Here is a 21,144-nt window from a genome sequence, read left to right as displayed (position 1 = left end):
TGCTGACATTCATTACAAGTGTGGGTCACCATGATGATCTTTTAAGTTTTTTTCCCCTAAAGTAGAGGTTTCATGTAGCCCAGGCTGACCTTGAACTTGCTATGTAGCCAATGCTAGCCTTGAACTCCTGATCCTCCTGTTTCTACACCCATGTTCTGGGATTACATGCATTACAGCTGTTGTGCCCGGTTCTGAAAAAGCTTTAGAGATTGTCACTGATTGACGAATACTGCTGTCCATAGGGGCTGTGCCATGCCCATGGGGTCTGAGTCAGGCAGTAGGGTGTGGTGGGGCTTGTGGCCAGCTGCAGCAGTCAGCCAGCTCTGCCTGATGGCGTGGAAGCTGGAGTTTAAATCCACAGAGCTAGCCAACACAACCAAACTGCGCGCTGGGCTGTGTTTGGAACTGCCAGCCTGCCCCAGAAGGCGAACTCTACAAATGGATTAACTGGGGGAGGTATTTAGCCCTCCTTTACATAATAACAAGGGCTAACATTTATCGAGGGCTTGCTCTGTGCCAGGAGACTACTAAGCACTTTACTGGGATTATCTGCCTTGATCCTCACACCCACCCTGAGGCGGGCTGGGTGCAATCACTGTTCTTACTTTGTCGTGGAGGCAATTATACCACAGAGAGGTTAAGTCTGGGGCCTGAGGTCACACAGTAGCAGCAGGGAGGTAGTAGCACCTGCCCCTGGGCCTTCTGATTTCGTGTGTGTGTGTGTGTGTGTGTGTGTGTGTGTGTGTGTGTGTGTGTGTATGCGTGCATGCATACGTGTGTGTGTATGTGTGTGTGTGTGTGTGTGTGTGTGTGTGTGTGTGTATGAGTGTGTTGGGGGCTCTCCCCTTTCCCCCCCACCCAGGGCAGGGGGTGGGGAGGGAATGGTAGACCCACTTGGCAGGCAGACACTGGAGTCTGCAGCTTTTCATGTCTCTCACCATCGCTCGCGGATGGATGCTGGGGGAGGGAGGGAGGAAAAACAAAATTAAACAAATGCAGGGTGTCGTGGGGCTGAGGAAGAATATCTTAATGTTTATGAGCCTGTTAACATTTGGGAAGTTAAGGATGCAGAAATTCATACCCCTCGTTGGCGTGTGTTACGGGGAGGGCTGAGGTGGGCTCTGCCCGGTGACACAGAAATACCCTCCCTGTGCCTCCGGGTAAGGCTGGCCTTTGCTCCTGCCCAGTCCTGGCTTGCGGTGGCTGATTCCAGGTGAGTTTGTGACCCAGCTGTGGCCATGGCTCCAGAGTGCCTGCGGGGTTCGGGTCTCCAAAACTGTGGCTGGGCCTCCTCTTGCTCTGCTGGCTCTGGGAGCCTCTGGCTTCAATGCAGTCACTCAGCCCTTAGATCAGAGGGAGTGTGTTCTAGCAACTGCCATCCGCCACTTCAGAGACCCCGGGACGGATAGGAAAGCCTACAGACCACCAGCTTTGCTGCCTGAGAGTGAGAGGGTCTGAGGCCAGTTGCTTCCGACCTCTGGGACTCAGTTCCCTCACTTTTAGAGCAGAGACAGCGACAGTCCCACCTCCTAGCTCTGTGAAGAACAGTAGGGATGGCCCTGGCTTGTCAGGCAGCCACGCCCCCCTTCGCTGGGTGAGTCATGTCCCCTGAGCTCCTTGTCTTCCATGAGCTGGAGAAGGAGGTGATCCTTGCTCTGGAGTCTCATCCTGGCCTGCTCTAGGATGCTGTCCCGAAGCCCGAAGCCCCATAGCCCCACCCCCACGCACCATGTCTCACAGACAAACGTCTGGTCTCCTGCGGGTCTCCCCAGAAGCCGTGAGCTTCCTCAGGGCAGTGCCATGCCTGTCTGCTCTCCACGGGTCCCTCACTCCTGCCCCAAGGCATGGACTAGGGCCTGGAGGAGCAGAATGATGAGTGACTTACCGTGGTGGCTTTCGCTTTGGGAACCGGCAGTCCCTTGCAAGTATGGCGATTTGTGAGTTGAGAGTGATTCTGGCTTAGCAAACCTCACTGGATCTCCCCAAGACAGGAAGAAGAAAGGCAGGGGCTGGGAGCCATGTTGACAGGCCTAGAGACGGGCAGGGTGTGGGAACTTGTGGTTTGGAAGCCGACCCTCGCTGCTGTCTGCTCTGGTTAGGTGTGGGGCTCATGGGAAGAGTGGGTATTCTTTCTTCCAGGGGTAGCCCCAGAGGATCGGGACACTGGGCCACTTTGGGGAGATGTGACAGGCCTGTGGGCCTCAGTTTCCTGTCTGTGGAATAGACAGCTACTCAGAGAGTCTCTCCTTGTGTCTCTGGGCTATGGGCAGCTCACACTTCGCCACCAGGGACCTGCTCAGAGGCCCTGGCCTGTTCAGGTGGTTCAGTCCCAGGAGCCCAGGTCCCTAGGGAGGGAGAAGGCAGATGCACTTGTCCCCAGGTGTGGGTGGGATCTGTGCCAGCCAACCATGGACCTTCCTCTGGGTTTCCACATGGGGGCTCTCGGGGGGGTTAGGTCAAGGCTGCTGGCCAGGGAGGCTAATGACCCACCTCTCTTACCATCACTGGCCCCCGCCCCCGCCCTTCCATGTGGGTTTTGCCCCCGCCCCCAGGGTCTAGCTTTAGTAGGCAGGGAGGCAGTCCAGGTCATAAGCCCTGTCCTCAGTGGCTTGGAGGAGCACCTCTCTGCCTCAGTTTCCCCTCTCTGTACCTTGGGGCTTCTTTGAGGTTTCAGTGGTGTCTTTAAACCCTTATATTTTTGCTTCACCGAGGAAGGCCTTGCAGGGTGGCTGGGACCAGGGAGAGGTGAAGTAATGAGTCTAGATAGATGTGCGTTTTCATTTTAACCAACGGGAGTCAGGGGCTCTGAGGACGGGGCAGGAGCTCAGGTGTGTGACTCTGAGTGCTCACGGGGATGGAAGAAGTGATGGCTAAGAGGGTCACTGTAGACTGAGCAGCCCCCTCAAAGCTGGGACAGCACGGGAGAGACAGCTCTGGGCCCTATTTGGAAGGAGATCGTGCAGGTAGCTGGGTCCAGAGGCCGAAAGACAAGGCCTCTGAGACCAGGATTCCCAAGGCCAAGGAGGAGGGCAGACTCAGAGACCAAGCCTTCTGGGATGACTGGTGCCTGCCGGGCTGGAGGACTTCCTGTAGGAGGCAGCTTGGAGTCCCTGGTGGGAAACAGCAGTTGCCAGCCCAATGGGCTGTGGCAATCTCTGGGTAGGCCAAGAGGTGTGAGCAGACGCTAACGTTAGACAGCGAGATGTTTACAAGGCCGCAGCACTGGGGAGGTCTGGAGGGGAGCGTGAGGAAGGCCCCGAGGAGAAGTCAGGATTCCGTGGTGTCTTCTAGCCGTAGGGAACATGCTGGGCATGCGAGAGCTGTGGTGTGGGTGTGGCATTTCGGAACCAAACACCAATGCAGAGGGGAAGAGGAGCGGGATGGAAAGGGGGCTTGACGCCATTCTGGAGAGTTCTGGAGTGAGGGAGAGTGGTAGGGAAGGGCAGGGTCAAGAGAGGGGTCAAAACAAGGGCCATATCCAGAGGGCCCAGCACGAGCGGGGGGTGGGGGGATGGTGTATATGTATGTATAGGTGAGCACAAGTGTATGTGGCATACGTGTACATATGTATGACATGTATGTGTACATGGATATGCATATGTATGTGCACAGCACACACAGGCTTGCATGTATACGTTTGTGTGGCACGTGTACATGCATAACGTGGCACATAAGCATTTGTGTATGTGTGTAGTGAGAGGTAGTTTATGCTGAGAGGATGCAGTTCATCCAGGTTCCAGCCACGGGGGCTTGTCAAATCCCCAGGGAGCTGGGGAGGTGCCAGGCGACTGCTGGGGGCGGGGATAGGCTGAGGCTGGCGGTCAGGAGGGGGCTTCCTGGGGGCAGCTGCTGCAGCAGTCCGGTGGCGCTGTTAGGTGGCGGCACACGGGGAGGGAAGGGCGGGTCGGATCCAGGGTGAGGGCTTGCTCTCTGAGCGGAAGGGAAGGCCGCAGTCTGGAGCTGCTGCTGCTGCTGCTGCTGCTGCGACAGACTCACGTGCAGAAACAGCTGGACTAGAAGCCGAGCAGCCCAGCTGCCTTTGAAGGGTGGAAGGCAAGGGCAGAGCCAGGGGGAACCTGTAGCGTGAGGTCATTGTGCAAGGCTTGAGGTCGCCATGCAGGGCACTGCACGGGCTAACAGGTCTGCTGCCCTAGTTTACGGCTGCAGGGCTCTGAGCAGGCTTTTGTGAGGAGGACCCTGAAAGGGCCTGATTCACGAGGTGCTCGGCAGTGTGCGCTGCTCTGATTTCATCTAACATTGTGTCCCTAGAGACCCACGAGGAAGCCGGCCCAGAGAAGCTGCCCAGGCTGCCCAAGGTCACGCAGCTGGAGGTTTCGGAGCGAGAGTGTGGGTCCAGGTTGCAGGTGCCTGCTTGCTGTCCTTGTCTCGGAGCCCGTGGCTCCTGGGATGCAATCCGATGTTCTTTCCCTCCTCTGTTCAGAGGCCCTTGTGCCTCTCAGGAGCAGATGCAGGCAGGGGTTAGCTCCGGGACAGCTGCCTGCCTTGCTGTCGGAGCCTCTGCCTGCCCGTGTGTGAGTGGGGGCCCACGGACGAGAGGACAGCTGTGTCAGCTGCACATTGCAGACGAAGCTCATCTCAGAAGCTCTCTCCACGTCCTTCTCTTTTCCCTGTCCCTTGGCACCCACCTGGCCTGACCGTCCGTCCTGAGCAGGTCCAAGCCGGGCTGGCACGTGATCAGCATGCTGGTCAAGGCCCTAGAGTTGCGATAAGAACCACATGGAGCCTGTTGTCGGGTGCAGAAGAAGTGAGAACGCCCACTGTGCTGAGGGTAGGACTGGTGGGGACCTGCCGGAGAGGGCACGTGGTCCTTTTGCTTTCTCACTTTCCCCTCCAGGGTTCCTTCTCTGTGTTGGCTTCATGCTGCGACACAGAGTCACACCCATACTGCCCTGGCCCTCTAGAGGGGAAACCGTGGGCCTTGGGTGCTGAGCTGCCAAGTGCGGGACAATTCAGTAGAGAAACCTGGGCTGGGGAAACACATCCTGGAGGCGGTGACGGGGCCGGTCCTGGGGAGGTTCACAGCAGAGGTCGGAGGAAGACATAGGCTCTTATCATAGATGCTTCCTATCACTTTCAGGAGCGAGGGTCCATCCCCAGGACTGCAGAACCCCAGTTGATTTTGAGAGGCTCAGGCAGCCCCAGAGCAGCCTTCTGGAAGGCTCTGTCTTGCAGGCAGTGTCGAGAGGTTGCAGGTGGAGAGCAAAGGGCTGGACCGTGAAGTGGGTCTCATCACCCGGTGGGAGAGGCAGCGTTGTCGATAAAGCTAACCAGATGGCAGGCGATGGTGACCTTGACATGTGGGGGTGCTTGAGGCGGAGCAGCAGTGTGGGCCTGCTGAGCTGGAAGCATGTTTGGACAGCCTATGGTGGCACCTTGCAAGCTGATGCCTGAAGTGCCAGCACCCGGGGCAGTGGTTCTCAACCTGTGGGTCGCGACCTCTTCGGGGGAGGGAGGGGGTCAAATGACCCTTTCACAGGGGTCACATATCAGATGTTTGAGTTACGATTCATAACTGTGGCGAAATTACAGTTATGGAGTAGCGATGAAAATGATTTCATGGTTGGGGGGGGGGGTCACCACAACATGAGGAACTGTATTAAGGGGTTGCAGCAATAGGAAGGTTGAGAACCACTGAGCTAGGAGAATAGCACATGTCGGACCGTGGAGAGGAGGGGGCAGAGGATGGCACCCTGATGAGGGGCCTGGGAACCTGCAGCAGTCAATGAGTCTGGATAGAAGGGGCGCTCTAGAAGGCGATGGGGTGTGCTGAGGCCTCGGTCCAGGCCATTGCCTTCTTTGGCTTCAGTTTTCCCTTCTCAGGGCTGTGGCCACCGATGGCTCTGACCTTCACCGAGGAGGTTCCTCAGAAGGCCTGAAGATGGCAGCAGCCGGTGCCTGCTGCCTGATCACGGACCCGGGGACGTGAGCACTGACAGTTGGCGTTGACTGCTGCATTTACTGACCACCTACTGTATACCTACCTGCCTTGTGCTGGGGGGTGGGGAACTGCAGTCAAGCTCCCCCTACCCCTGCGGTGCTCACAGCGGGTGCACGACACAGATGCACCCAGAGAGCCAGGAGGGCCACATCGCTTTACGCAAGCCCAGTCTGAAAATGTGGCTTTTCCTAAGAGGAGTTGGGAGCTAGTTACTTTACAAAATAACTTCCAGGAAGGTATCCTTAGACTCGTCCAGAGCTTGGGCGCGTTTGCGAGGGTTTGGGTTTGCCTGGGCCTCGTGGGTGTCCCGAGCTCCCGTCTCCTTGTCCCTCTCTTCTGTTTGTCCGTGTCCTAGGCCAGGCAGCTACTGAGCTCGGCAGGTGCCGTGGTGTGTGGACGGTCTGCTTGGCAGAGCGCAGGCCTCTGAGGTGCCTGGCTTCTGCCTGTCTTTCTAGTCTCCTGGTGGCCCTGTGGTGCCGGGCCTGTGCCTTGCCTGCCCCACGAGCTCCTGGTCGCTGGTCCCCTAGGTCTCCCATCCCTTGGCGATGGCCGGCATGCTTCCGCCATTTCTTCCCTGCGTCTTTGTTGCTCAGGGTCTGTGGCTGTGGGAGGAGAAGGTCTCTTTGACGAAGAAGGAAGCTGATGTCTGCTGAGGGAGGGCCATGCTCAGGTCTCTGCTGCTGGATGTTTCACACACACACACCACCACCACCACCACCACCACCACCACCACCACCACCAAGCACACCAGCAATCTCAGCAGAGCTGGTGGGTAGAGGTCCAGCTCGGGAATCTCATTCCTGTTCCTGTTCTTAGCTGTGTGTCATTGGGCAAGTGGCTTCACTGCTCTGGGCCTATTTCCTCATCTCTCCAATGGGTAGGGCAGCCAGGCCTACCCCTTAGGGTGTGAGTGAATGAACAATCTGGCATGTGGTCCGGGCCTGGTTTTGATCTTGCCGTAACCAGATTCTAACCAGATTCTTGGTCCTGGCCAGGCCACTTTGTCTTGGGCCTTGATCTCATCTGAGAAGTGGTCTGGTTAAGCAGGGGTCCTGTTGGCAGTGGATGGCCCACTGAGTGGCCCCAGGGACTCCACAGGAAGCTTCTTTTTTTCTTTTTCTTTCTTTCTTTCTTTCTTTCTTTCTTTCTTTCTTTCTTTCTTTCTTTCTTTCTTTCTTTCTTGCTTTCTTTCTTTCTTCCTTCCTTCCTTCCTTCCTTCCTTCCTTCCTTCCTTCCTTCCTTCCTTCCGTTCTTTCTTTCTTTTCTTTCTCTCTCTCTCTTTTTTTTTTTTTTGTTTTTTTCGAGACAAGGTTTCTCTGTGTAGTTTTGGTGCCATTCCTGGATCTTACTCTGTAGCCCAGGCTGGCCTCGAACTCACAGAGATCCACCTGGCTCTGCCTCCCAAGTGCTGGGATTAAAGGCATGCGCCACCGCTGCCTGACCACAGGAAGCTTCTTTATGGGGTACCAGGTGCATCACTGCCTATTACCAGGGCTGTGGGTTGGGGCTGCTAGCCACGTGACCCTACAGGCCTGTGATGAACCCATACTCGGACAAGGTGGGTAGAGTCATCCAGGGGAACAGAAGATACAGCCAGGCCCTTGGGGGTTGGGGATAGTACCTTCAGGATGGCTTCTGGCTTCAACCTGAGACAGCTCCCGATGGTCTCTGAAGCCCTGATGGGTGGTCCTTGGGCAGCCCAGCAGAGGGAGAGGAGGAAGCAGAGGATGCTAGAGGTCCTGCTGCTATCCACATAAGAGCTGCTTCTGGTTTGAACAGCGGGGCAGCAGGTGTGAGGCCTGGACAGGTGTCACGATAGATTGGAGATGAGGGATGAGGGAGAGGCCAGAGCCAGGCATGAGGATGACGATGGAGCAGAGGCACCCAGAGCTTTGGGAAGGAGCCCATGGTGATACAATCAGAGGGCGAGTGCGAAGCTTCAGGCTGCATCTCAGTTTGGGCAGGGGCGGCGGAGGCGGGTGGGGGGGTGGGAGGACGAGGGCAGCTGGCCCTGCTGATGTTGGTGGCCCTCGGCCTGGAGCTGCCTGGGGAGCACAGTGGAGGCAGAGAGCGGGTTGCAGCCAGTGGGATGTGGGGCGGGGGAGACGCTGCCCCGAGGGAGGCATCCTCATGCTTCATTCGAGGGCTCACTGGGTACCAGGTATAATGGAGACTAATGTGATGTCTGCCGAGGAACCGGTGGACGTGCAGCTCCAGCAGGCAAGCATGGATGTGGAAGGAAGGGCTGGGCTGGGGAGGGGCTCGGTTGGGGAGGGGCTCGGCTGGGGAGGGAGGGAGGGAGGCGCTGGACGGAGCCGGCCTGCACCAGGTGGTCTGTGGCTACCTGAGCTCACAGCCAGCTCTTGCCTTTCTGGGGAGATGACCGTGACCTCGCTGGCCTCTGTCACTCCACATCTGCCTCCCCACGACAAAACAAAGTATATACACTGTTGCGAGGATAGGGACTGGGTGCTGGGGTTAGCACAAGACTTGGGAAGGGCTCAGGAGGTGCTGGGGGTGACCATCAGTTCTGCCGTTATTATTATTACGTGACAGAGCCCACTTAGGGGTGGTCTGTGGGGTCACTTCATTTCTCGAGGACAAGGAATGAGTGTGTCCAAACCGACAGAGCAGGGACACATTGTGGGGCAACCCCACCTTGACAGAGCTGACCTCTGTATGATTTTACCAGGTCAACATGTGGGAAGCCCAGAGAGGGTAAGGGTTTTGTTCAAGGTCACACAGCAGCTGGTGATGGGAACCGACCTGTTGGCTCGTGGGGAGGGGCGACGGGGGGGGGTCGGGGTGCTTTGTCCCCCTCCTTTGTGAAGAAGAGATGCGATCGTTTATCAGGGGAGTTTAATAATGAATGAAGTCGAAGTGTCTCTAATGCAGGCAGCAGGCCCGAGGTAATAAAGGACCCTGTATTAATTCAGAAGTTAATGAATATGCAGGTGTGTCTGAATGATTAATGGGGCTCCCAAAGGCCTTGGAGAGGAGGTGTTGAGCTGTTTCTGGTGGAAACATGAATATTGCATACATCTGGGAAGCTGTATTGACTGGGAGCAGGTGGGCATGAACGAATTGGGGGGACCACAGTGGCCAGAGCACTGGAGACGCCCAGGCAGATCCTCCGGGTCATGACCAAGCAGTCTCACGTTCTTGCATAGTTGTCTTGAGCAAGTTAGTTAACTTTTGGGGGGCCTCTGTGCCCTCGAAGCAGGAGGAGACAGACAAATTTGTGGCTGGCTCCTGGGACCCAGAAGAGCAAGTGTGCAAGCCTTGTGGGCTGAGGCAGACTCAGGGGGCCCAGCTGATCCAAACTGGTGCAGGATTTTGTGAGGGGAGCTAGGCGGGCACCTGTGAGGCCCTGGGTTCAAACCTGAGCGAGGGGAAGCTAGAAAAGAGAGTTGCGATGTAGATGAGAAAAGATAAGAAAAGACTGGAAAAGACTGGATTATAGAAACCAGTGAAGAACAGCACTTTACAGTTTATAAGTGGGCAGGGGCCCTCCGTCTACCCTTAGCTTCTTGTAGCAGCTGCATGGAGTTGAGAAGGTGCCCTGGGGGATGCCGCAATGCCTAGGCTCAGGGAGGTCTGGTGACTGTCCAGGCAGTGAGGGGTAGCGAGTGAGAAGCAGGCTTGCTGCTCTCATCCTGTGACTCACTCAGAGTACATGAAGACAGAGCCCCTAGGGGGTGGCGGGGGTGGGGGTGGGATTGCCTTTGGGCTCCTCAGCTCCTCTGCCTGTTGTGTGAGTCCGTCTGAGTTGAGATTTTCACGAGACCCTGCTCCTTCCCCATGCGTGGCTCCTAGACTCAGCAGCCATTGCTGCTCAGAACCGGGTTTATGAGTTCGTGGGCGCTTGTCTTAGATCCCAGGAGCAGTGGGCGCCGGGCCTCACAATCCCTTCTCAGCCTTGCTTGTCTTACCCTTCCTGCCAGTATGGTGATATCCTAAGCATTCAGGGCCCGGTGCTAGTGAGGTGCCAGGGGGCATGTCTCCTTCTCTGACCCACGTCTGGCTGTGGGCACAGCACCCTTGGAATGAGCCCGTGGTTTCATCCTTCGGATCCAGAGGGGGCATGGCGGCCACATTGGGCACTGTTGCATTCTGAGATTTGCAGGGTGGTTCAGACTGTCCCCCCAGCTTCATTCCCAATAAAGCCCTGCCTCCTTCTCATGAAGCTAGGATGGACCCAGAGGACAAAGAGCGCCTAGGGCTTGGCCCACCCAGGCTAGCTCTTGGGACTACCAGCTCCTGGCTGTAGAGGCTGTCAGAGCGAGCTCCGGAGCTCTGGCCGCTAGGCCTCTTCGACTCTGGCTCCACACTCCTAGGCAATGAGCGGGTCACTGCCTGGACACCTTTGGCTTCAGGGAAACCTCATTTCTCTCTTGTGCTTCCTGGGGCTCTGGCCTGCGCCCCGAGGGCCTCTGCCAGCCAGCCCTGCTGGGGTAGAACTCTGTTGAGCTTGGTGGTCCCTGTCCTGATATAGCTTGCTGTGACATCCACGGAAACCAAGGCCCAGAAGGAAGGCAGCTATGGGGCAGGGCTGGGGTTGGGGCCCTGCAGGCTGTGTATTTATAGACCACACTGATCTATATTAACTCTGGGCCTGCTCAGGCTTTGGTAGCCTGGGATCTGAGGGCTGCTTTGAACCCTCTGGGGGGGCTGCTGTATCTGAGCTCATCCCCTGGGGAGAGGCGAACAGGGGTGAGCCCCCTTCTCACCTTCCCCTTCTGTGGTTGGGGGTTCCTGCTGGGGACTTGGCTTGCACAGTCTTTCGCGGCTTGGGCTGGACTGGGGCCACCCTCGGCGGCGGGGTGGGAGTGGGGTTGGTATCTTCACCTGAGGATTGTCTGTCGTGCCTTGCTTCTTCCAGCTCTGCGGGGGAGACTGCCTATACAGCTTGGGATCCAGGGCAGCCCTGCCCCTGGCCCAAGCCTCAGTCCTCGCAGCTGTAGGATGAGCATGATTCCCAGGCAGTTCCCAGGCACCAGGTGCCAAGCAGTCACAGCTCCTAAGCTGGAGGCCACTATGTGCATGCCTCCTGCATCTCTTGCAGGCCTTGTCACGTGCTTGGAGGAACCAAAGTGTCACCTGTAGATGGAACCTGTGAGAACCTAGGGGCAGCATGACTTGAATTCAGACTCACCTAAGTCTGAATGTTCCCTCTACCCAGGCCCCTCTCCAGGGCCCGTGGGGTCCTTGGTGTGTGTGTGTGGGGGGGGGGTGACTGAACTCCTCCCCCAACAGCGTGGTCCGGCCCCTGGTTGCCATGGAAACAGTTCCACTAACTCTATGCTTCTCTTCCAGAGCAGAGACGACTGGCCGCCCTGAGTGCAATTCAATTCAACAGACATTTACTGAGTGCCTACTATGCGCCAGGCCTTAGGCTAGGCACTGGGGAGCACAGACAGGAGAGTGGGGGCTTTTATTCTCAGATAGTTCTGGTACCAAGAGAGAAGCCTTGTGGAGGGTTGGAGCAGCAGAGCCCGGGGATCAAGTGCATCACAGGAGGGCTACTGTTTATCTATGCCTCAGTTTCCCCACCCGTAACATGGGAGGGCAAGGTGAGGCGAGGCTTTTCCAGGATTCCACAGGCCACTCCTTGAGGGTGGGGTAGAGCAGGGAGGCCATCCCTCTCCTGCAGGCTCCTCAGAGACGGGGCAAAATTCTGGGCCCCAGGGTGTGTTGGGGGCGGGGGGACAGGCGGAAACGGTTTCCCAGACTCAGGAACACCATGAACAAAGACCTGGAGGACACGGTGGGGGTGGGGTGAGGGTGGGCATCCCAGACGCTCTGCGGGTCTAGAAAGGGACACGGTATGGTGTGAGCTCAGAGAAGGCGAGAAGGCTTGAGGGCATGAGCTGTTTGGGGGCAGTGGCAGCTGTGATGGGCTGTTGAGGGAGTCAGGGACACGTCTTGTTTTGCCTCACCCTTCTCCTCCTCCTGTCCTTGGAACTTCCATAGACCCAGCAGCCATGTAGTTAGTGTGGCATCTGTGTTGTGCTGGGCATGCCACTGTCAGTCTTTACTGCTGCCCCCGGAGGTGGGTATTCGTGGGCCCAGGTCACAGGGTAGCACACCAGGCCTAGAGAGGGAGACTTCTTGTCCGAGGTGCGATCTGACCTCAATCCCCTATGCTCCTACTATTACCTCTCACTGAGGGGGTCTGTGCTCTGTGTGGCCTTTCCCATCTTGTCTATCCCAGTGTCCCAAGGGATTCCCAAGAGTCATGGCAGGAAGACACCCAGAAGCCACTAGTTAGACTGTGGGTTTGGCAGTCATCCTTAGAGCCCAGCCCAGAGGGGGCTCCTTCCTGGCTTCACATGTGAGCAGCCTGAGGCTCGGGTCCGAGGTTAGACGCAGGGAGGGACAGCCTGGGCTAAGATCCTATCTCTTTAGCGGCATCGGAGGCCTTGGGGATGTTGAAGCTGCCCCACCCTGACTGTGGAGGAGCTGCTTCCAGACAGCCTCGTCAGGGAGTGCCACGGACTCAGATCTCAGATCTGGGTTCAAGTCCTGGTGTTGCCTTGCATGACTGTGATGGTGAGAGAACATTAGCCACTCTGAGCCTCGGTTTCTTTATTTGTTTCTGGGAGGGCTGGCTTTCCTATCCATTTAGCAGTGGTAGATATTTATTGAGCACCTACTGAGGCCTGGTGCCGGCTGGGTTGGTGGGGAGGCTCAGGATTGGGCCTTCCCTGGGAAATTGAGTCTAAGGGGAAGGCCAGGGGTGGTTAGGATTCTGGTAGGGACGGAGAAGGACAAAGCCCAGGCAGGGGCTGTAGGGACCCATAAGGAGCACCCTAACCAGGTGAGGAGAGTAGGTTCCAGATCCCAAAGGACCACAGGGGCTGGGCTCTGGGTTGTGCTGGAATTTCCCCGGATCAGCCAGGAGCCAGGGAAGCCTTTCTATTAGGGGAAGAAGCCATTCTCAGATGAATGTTCTAGCAAGTTCTCCCTCTGCTGGGTGGAGGAGAGATGTGATAGGTTGGTAAACCTGGAGGCAGATCAGAGAGGACGCTGAAGGAGAAGGACCAATGGGGCTGCTGGGCAGGATATCCCTAGGGTGGGGAGCTGGAGAGAAGCCAGGCAGGGAGTAAGGTGGGAAAGAGAGTCCTTCTAGGTGCCAGGGAGGGGACAGGCAGCTGGGACAGGGCTAGAGGGCGTGGGTGATGGTGGTCAGCACAAAGCCATCTCTTAGGAACCACGGAGAGGACCAAGATGTGCTCTGGGGGCAGGAAGTAGGCTTAAGGGGAGCGGAGAGCTGGAATGGGACCCCGGGAAGGCTTCTGAGGAACAGGGACAGGGGAGGAAAGCCAGCCGTGCGGTTCCTCAGGCTGGGAAGGCTGTGTTTCCTTCCGCCCACGGTGTTTTCCCAGAGTGAGATAGTGGATGTCAAGTCTTGGGTGGCAGGAGGGCCCTGAGGAGGCAGGGAAGGCAGAAGCCTAGCTCCGGGCCCTAGGAAGGGGAGGCTGCCGTGCAAGGGAAGGTGTTTGGGAATGGAGTAAAATATTTGCATGCGTAACAGGGCTGGGCGAGGAGAGGAAATTACCATACATCAGGATCTTGTTATTCAACCTAATTTTCAAAGGGGCACAGCTGTCGCGCTGAGATAATCCGTTAATTATAACAGCCATTGTGCTTTGGCAATGGGAGAGAAACCGAGGCTGGGTACAGGCTGAGGCTGGGGTGGGGTGGCCCTTTGAGGGAGGGCCCAGGACCTCAGAGAGGGGGCAGGGAGAGAGGCCGAGAGGGGTGCTGGGCTCTCAGGACTAGAGGGAAGAGCAGGGCAGGGACCAGGCCGCAGCCTCTGCACAGCCACCGTCAGCATGGAGGTGACAAGGCCAGCTGGCACAGTGCTCCTGGAGCCGGTTGCCGGAACCTTCTAGAGCAGTTAACTTTATTGAGCAGTTACTATGTGCCAGACCCTGCTTCCTCTAGCTGCTACCTATAGCCAGAACCCCTTCCATCTCTCTCTCTCTCTCTCTCTCTCTCTCTCTCTCTCTCTCTCTCTCTCTCTCTCTCTCTTTTTTCCAGAAGAGGAAACACCCAGGAAGGTAGCTTACCAGGACCACCGGGTAGGCAGTTGGCAGAGTCCCATGTGATCTGAGTATGGCTCTGAACTTCCAGGGTAGCCTGAGGGACAGGACCCACTGAGTGGGGTAGACACAGGAGCTTCCATGGTTTAAGGCATGTCATCACCACGGTCACGGGTGGCCCTCCCCCAGTGGCGTTTCCGGGGCCCTGGGTGCGGACAGAGCCTCCTTGTTCTCTGGGCTGCAGCTGCAGGCCCCCTGCGGCCTCCAAGGCAGCCTTCAGTCTGGCCCCCAACCCCCAGAACAACTGCCCTCAGGGCCAGGAGAGGGCGTTGCATACTATCTCTGGTGGCACCCATGCTGGTCTTTGCAACCACCTGCTTGGAGGTAGGAAGGATACAGACAGCTGGCTCTGTCCTGGGAGGAATTTCTCAGCCCAGCCTTGCGGGGGGGTGGGGGTGGGGGGTGCTTTGTAGCAGGAACCTTGGGTGCTGGGGCCTGGGAGAGGCAGGTGGGAGGCAGTAAGTCAGGGGACAGTACCCTGAAGTCTGGCTGCCCAGGACCCCACATACGTTTGGTCCAAACTTGGAGTCAGACTTAGGCCTAATGTCCACGCAACCTGGACTAGGAATTCAGCAGAGGCCAGCTGGCAGGGTAGGATGCTTGTTCTGAAAATTCAGCTGGAACTCCTAGTGTGACCCAGAGATCCAGGGAGCACAGTTGGAGGGCAGGCGAGAAGTTGGGGGTCCTCAGAGGGGCAGCAGGTATGGGGGGGGGAACTCTATGAGGGTTCCCCTGCTAAAAGCCAAGGAGAAGCCAGGGGAGGAGTTTAAAGTCCTGGAGAATGGATGACTCCTAGCCCAGGCCTAGAAGCTGCAGACTGATGGGACCAAAGAGCCACAATCCTAGAGTCATCATTGGAGACTCCAAAACGGACAGACCCATGCTGCTAATGTCCCAGCATTCTGAGACCCAGAACCAGTGCAGGGCAGGGTGGTGTGGGGTGCGGCTGGAGGCAAGGGTTGAGTGTGTGGGCCAGGAGCAGCCTGCTGGTGGGTCTCCACGAAAGCTGGCGGAACTGCCCTCTCCCCCACCCCACCCCCCGAGAGTCCCTGTCTTGTTTGCCTCATAAACTTCGCTGCCCAGGGGTCAGGGAGGGCAGTGCCATGGCTACCCCGTTGTCTGGGGGTGCTCCTGGGTTCCAGAAACAGGGATGCTTTAAAGACAAAAGCTCCCAAGCTTTCCACATTGCCAGCTAGCTAAAAAACAAAAATTTAATTACTGTCCAGATGAAGCAGGGTCCCTTGGCATTGCATGAGTCAGAGCCTGAGGCCGAGGAGGAGAAAGCCACTGCAGAGCAGCTGGAGACTAGTCCCTCCCTGTGTATAGTAGTGATCAGAAGGGCACTGGCTCAAAGGCTGCTTCCCAGGAAGCTGCCAGGCCCAACTGATGCCTTTTCTGCCCATGTATCCCCCCCCCCCCCCCCCCCGACAGGCCAGGCTGCTCCAGTGGGCTGCATGCTCAGACCTGGAGCCTCCGCTTCTCCCCAGAGGTCCCCTGACACACTGCCCTGCCTGGGGATGACCCTTAAGGATACTGGGAGGCAGGAAAATGCCCACCCTTGGGACCCGGGAAGAGGAGCAGGCAGAACCAAGAGGGTGGGCCTAGCCGGTGCCTGGTACATAGTAGGTGTTCCATAAATGTTTATTGAATGAATGAATGGAGGCCATGCAGGCAGAGGCAGCGTGCGCGCGCAGGCACAGAGCGGGTCCAGTGGAGACCGGTGAGTAGCGCCCAGGGGCTGCCGCTGAGCCAAGAGGGGGAGGAGAGGCCAGGCAGGAGAGGGCAGGAGTCATAGAGGGGAAGAGACCAGGTGGGGAGAGAGGAGGCTGGAGGGGGAGAGGTCAGGCAGAGAAAGGACAGGGTCGGGTGGGGGGAGGGTATTATACAGTGGGGGCGGCAGGGGTGGGGGGGGAGGAGAGTCAGTACTAGATACGGGTTCCAGGGGAGGAGAGATTCTGTGAGGATGGGGGAGGAAGACAGTTCCCTGAGCAGGGGGGGCTCTGCAAGAGTCAGTGGTGCTAGGATGGACCTCCTTTCAGAGCTTCCTTGAAGGTGGGCCCCCAAGGGCCCCTGTGCCTGGTGTCTTAGGTTGGTTGGGGCTGGGGTGGGCAGGAGCTGGGCCAGGCCAGGTGTTGCAGAACTGCTTAACAAAACCAGGGCTGGGCCTCCCTGGCAGGCTGTGGGCAGTAGCCAGGTTCAAGGCCTTATCGAGGTCCTTGACTTCCTGCGTGGAGGATTAGTTGTGGTTAGTGCTGGGGTGCCTTGGGGACAGGGACGTAGAGGACCCATGAGCTGGGAAGGTTGATACAGCGGGCAGAGACCGGGAGACCCGTGCACGCTGCTGTTCTCTGAACCCAGGAGGAATTGAGGCCCAGAGACAAAACGCCCTGGATTGTAGGGCTCACATGAGGAACCAGCCTGGCAGGCCTCATTGCCTCAGAGCTGGTACTCTTCCATGCCAAGGCTCTGCCTATGGCAGGCCCTTCTTGGTTGTGTCTCTGGCCAAAGAGTTCCACGTTCCATATGTGTGTGTGGGTCTTCTTAGGCTCTGGAGGCCCACCAAAGCTCAGAGATGGCAAGCTGTATCTACCGCGGCAGAGCAGATGCAAGAGGAGCCCCCCGGCAGGGGGTGTTGGAGGTGTGGTGCCTGAGTGTAGCTGCAGGGATGGTGTCTTCCTCACCCAGGCCTGCTCTCTCCTCCCTGTGCCATGCACAGCCATGGCGGCTCCCAGCACGGGGTAACTCATGGGTGCCGAGGCAGAGGGCAGAGGCCAGCTCCCCGGGGACGCAGAGCAGCTGGCATGTGGGCTGAGATTAATGAGACGTGATTGAATGGGGTGGATGAAACCCAGCACCTCGGGTGAGACAGAGACGGAATGGCCCCCAGGTGTCCTGGACGTTCTGAGGGTGTCTGACAGTGTGCACATGGGGCCCCGGGGCCCCCGGGTGACATCTAGGACAAGGTGAGGACAACTGACGCACGCTCCCGCCGCCGCACGGGCAGGAAGCAGGAAGCCAAGCCTGGTGGAGGTGGCGGCTCGGACAACATTGGTCTTCGTGCTGGGTTCCAGGATGCCCGATGGTAGGAGTGACCTGGGGTGGCTGAACCCAGGGCAGGAAGGAGCTGGCATCACGGATCAGGGAGAGATGGAGAGGATACAGCAGCAGGCACCCACTGAGAGTCCTGTGGTGGACGCATGCAAGCGTGGGAAGCAGTACCTGCAGAGACCCTAGCAAGCACTCAGGCTGGCCTCCGTTCCTGGCTGTGTGACCTTGGGCAGAGGGCTACGCCTCTCTGAGTCTCTCTGTCTCCTTGTCTGGAATGAGAAGTGTAAGGGGTTATGCGGCCAGGAGGCTCAGGGCATTTCCTGCCGTGTTGTGAGCCCCCACTGGCAGTGAGTTCTGACCTCTGATACTTTGGCCCTGAGAAGACCCTCTTCCTGCTGCTACCCACCCCCCCATCTCTCCTGCACACGGCAGCCCCAGCACCCGGTGTGTCTGAGCCTGCCGCAAGCGTAGGGGGCTACACCAGTGAACAGGATAGAGCCCCACTGTGCTGTGCTGGGTGGTGGAGTGAGGGAGCAGGTGGCAGGGGAGAGTCAGATGTCATGGTTGAGCACAGCGAGAGGACAAAAGCTAGGTTGGGTGACAAGGGGGTTCTCTCAGGTTTGGGGATAAAGCAGGGGTGAAGGTAGGGAGCAGTTTAGGAGAGACCTAAGGTGAAGCAGTGGGCTGCGGAGGTGCTGAGGAAATACACACCAGGCAGAATCATGTGCAAAGGTCCTGGGGTTGAGACGCACAACTGGTGTCGACTAAGGACTTCTTGACTGATAAGTTAGCCTCCCGGGGGTTGGGGACAGCTCCTTCTGTCAGGTGGGGGTATACCAGGGTCAGAAAACCCGTAAGATGGTCAGTGTGTGTGTGTGTGTGTGTGTGTGTGTGTGTCCCACTACCATGAGTCCAGCTTTCCAGTCTTGTCATCTGCCGACTGAGGCATTAGTCACACAGGACTGAGGGGAGGAGACTGGAGCCCAGAGGGTGGTGAGCCTGCCTGTGTCGGCGCAGCCCTGTGTTTGACCCCAGAACCTCTTATTTCCAGCGCCTGCACTTTTGCCTGTCTCCCTTGGGGCAGACACGTCACCCCTGAAACCCAGGTAACTTATCAACTTACTGGGTGGCCTAGCGGCAGGGGCACAATGCTCCGCTTCCCCGAGGAGGAACAGAGGCCCGGGGAAGCAGTGTGCCCCCTGAAGACCCTGGAAGGTGAAGGCAGCAGTAAGCTCTAGTGTCCATTCCCTTGGCCCCAGAAGGTAGCCAGCTTTGTCCCTGAAGGTGAACGGATGGGCAGTGGCCGGGTGGCCCTGCGCTAGCGTCTGGAGAGGAGTGGTGATGTTGCTGTGAGGGCTGAGCGCTCTGGCTGGGCCTGAGGCACCCTGTCTTTCTCATCTGGGGCAACGGCATGGACACAAGTGGTTATGACGGTGCTGGGGGAGGCTTGGCCAGCCTGGCCCTGAAAAAGAGTCTGCCAGGGCTGAGCCGCTGCAAGCAATGTGTCCCGGCTGATTTCCTCGTCGCTCATGGGTGGCCGTGACGCCAGCCACATGTTTCCATGTCCTGTCCCGGTCCCTTGAGCTAAGCGGTGTCCCCATGGGGGTGGAAGCCTGGGTCAGCACAGCTGAGACAACTCTTCTCTCTGGTATGCCCCCTGCTGTGTCCTGGAGGTTCCTGGAAGCCCGGGCACTGGTTATCTTGCCACATAAGAGGGGAAACTGAGGCTCAGAGAAGGCCTGTGGCTCACCAAGAGTCTCAGAGTGGGCCATTCTCATCCAGACCGCCACAGGCTGATGTCATGCTAGAAGCCACACCAACCGTAATACTAGGCCTGGGTTGCCCCCTGTGGGAACCCGCTGCTGCCCCTGTCAGGCCTGTGGGGTGCATCCATTCAGCTTCATGTGTGAGGGAACCAGGGTTCAGGCCAACGCCTGCACTCCAGGGAGTGAGCACTTGCCAGGAGCAGAGGATCCTGCTGGAGCCTTGGGCTCGACACCCTGGGTCCTGGGTCTGACCTGCTCCAGCGCTGTGCGGGACCTGGACCACGCTCCCGCTTTTGTCGTGGTGGCCCCCGTTTTCCTCACGGGAAGCCTGGAATCCAGCTGAGTCTGGGCTTGTCTTTTCATTTGGGGGATGCTAGGATTCTGAGTCTGTGAGAGAAAGGGCAGGGGCATAACCCCAGCTGGGTTAACCTGGCCATTGAAGCCAAGCCTGAGACAGAAGGAGGACACTGCCCAGGTGGCTAAGTCTCTCTCTCTCCAGCTCTGACCTGCCCTCTCTGCTCCCCAGTAGCCTGTGCCCGCTGGTGTTGCTGGCTCTTCTCCTCCTTTCTGTCCGAGGACTCGGCCTGTAGCCGGCTAGACTGCCCTTTGCTAGTGCTGCCCAGATCTGGAATGCGTTCCCTGCCCGTTTTGCTGCACGGCTCCCAAGCTGCCCCCGGGGCTCGGCACCATCACCATCTCAGGGTCTGGCCGGCTGTCCTGCATGCTTCCGTCTTCCCTCTGACATGCTGCAGGATGTGTTTCGGGGCTTAGCTGAGTCCGGTCTCCTGTGTCTCCTTGGGCCTTGGGGGTAGGCAGCAGGTACCTGTGCCACATTGTCATACCCGAGCCTGTCCCCTCTGTCCCCGTGGTCAGTCCTCTGGCAGAGGCGCTCTCTGTTTTGTCTCCCTGCTCACCCGTCACTGTGGTTTTATTTCTCCTTCGTCCCAGGGGTGTGTGTGTGTGTGTGTGTGTGTGTGTGTGTGTGTGTGTGTGTGTGTAGAGCACCCTCGTGGGAGCAGGGGAGGGTGGCCTGTCTGTTTGACCCCTGAGACCCTCACACCCACCCCCCGCACACCTGCACCTTGATCGGGCGAGCAGCTGGGTGGGGGTTGAGGGGGGGGGAGTGCTACTGTCAGCATCTCTGTGGCCTTGTCCTCTCCCTGCCAGTACTGGGCCTCCACGGGTGGTGGGCAGACAGCCCAGCGTGGGGACAGGGCAACTGACGCATGCGGGACACAGTGATGGGAGTCTCCGCCCCACTGTGCGTCACAGGGAGAGTAGGAGCTGGGCCTCAGCCCAAGCCGTCCTGGGGAGCAGAGGAGAGGGCCACTGCAGGGTCACCTTGTGGGTTTGGGGGAACCACGGGGCCTCTACCTACCCTGGCCTATCTTGAAAGGGCAAGACCAGGTGGGATCGGCACCTCTCCAAACCAGGGCCCCCTTCCACCCCCTCCCTTGGCCTCTTCCCATCCCCTGCCTGACGGTGTCCTCCACAGCTCCGGCCAGCCTGCTCCTGGCTAAGGTGACACTGATTTAGCTCAGATCTGAGCAGGGGAAAGCGACTCTGTGTGGCTGGTTGTGTGTGCGCGCGCACACACACGTGTGAGCAACACACATGTGCTTAAGCGTCATAGAGGGGGTGGGTGATTGCCTTCCTTTCCAAGGCCCCAGACGTGCATGCCTGCCACCCCTCGGCATGGGTCCCTGTGGCTGATCACAGCTGCACCTGTCCGGTGCACACACGCTCGTGCTTATGTGCCTGCCTGCATGCTGTCTTGGGGAACGCGTCAGAGCCCTTGTATCTGCGCACTGGAGCCAGTCACACACCTGTGTGTGCACCTGCATACCAATGTGGTCCCCAGACTGAGGAGGGCCTGCGTTACAGACTGAGGGCTCTCGGACGGGCTGGTCCCCACTTCTCAAGACAGCCAGCGGGAGGACTTTACCCCCTCCGGGACAGTCTGTCTGCCCGTGGGAGGGGAAACTGAGGCCATGTGTCACAGGAGCCGAACTCTCCAGCTGTGACAGCTTTGTGTGGTGCAGGTGGGGACGGAAGAGCTGTCGGCTGCCTAGGCAGCCTTGTGACACCCACACTGGCCCTGCAGTGGGGACAAAGTCTGGCCTCAAAGGTCTCCATCCTGCCTTTGACCCAGGTTGGACCTCATCACCAGGCACCTCAGCGCGTGCCACCAGAGCTTCCTCTCGGTGTGTCCCCCTGGCTCCCTCCCTCTTCTCCTCTGCCGCTCACAGCTTTAAATTGGCTT

At 58.2% G+C, this 21,144-nt stretch overlaps 1 protein-coding gene and 1 long non-coding RNA gene across 7 annotated transcripts in view; one reads left to right on the top strand and one right to left on the bottom strand.

Moving 5' to 3' along the window:
* The window catches only part of Elfn2 (extracellular leucine rich repeat and fibronectin type III domain containing 2), a 52,954-nt gene that overhangs the window by 22,915 nt on the left and 8,895 nt on the right, over positions 1–21,144 (top strand). Inside the window, exon 1 of one of the 6 annotated variants that reach the window (XM_052748287.1) lies at positions 14,278–14,391. The exons of 4 other annotated variants lie outside the window; for them this stretch is intronic. The gene's annotated coding sequence lies outside the window, so the exon portion shown is untranslated. Of the gene's footprint in view, positions 1–14,277; positions 14,392–15,673; positions 15,788–21,144 lie in introns of those variants that run through there. One more of the 6 variants, XM_052748284.1, reaches the window with a different exon arrangement.
* Positions 707–14,145, bottom strand: LOC128116728 (uncharacterized). Its single transcript, XR_008220577.1, has 2 exons — positions 14,035–14,145; positions 707–7,758 (listed from the first exon to the last, which is right to left on the bottom strand). It is a non-coding gene; the product is annotated as an uncharacterized LOC128116728 (long non-coding RNA).

The sequence above is a fragment of the Peromyscus californicus genome, unplaced genomic scaffold, assembly GCF_007827085.1.
Source record: "Peromyscus californicus insignis strain IS unplaced genomic scaffold, ASM782708v3 Scaffold_20__1_contigs__length_68692818, whole genome shotgun sequence".
Taxonomy (NCBI): domain Eukaryota; kingdom Metazoa; phylum Chordata; class Mammalia; order Rodentia; family Cricetidae; genus Peromyscus; species Peromyscus californicus.
Note: the sequence above shows the minus strand (reverse complement) of the source record. Positions and strands in the feature narration are given on the sequence as shown.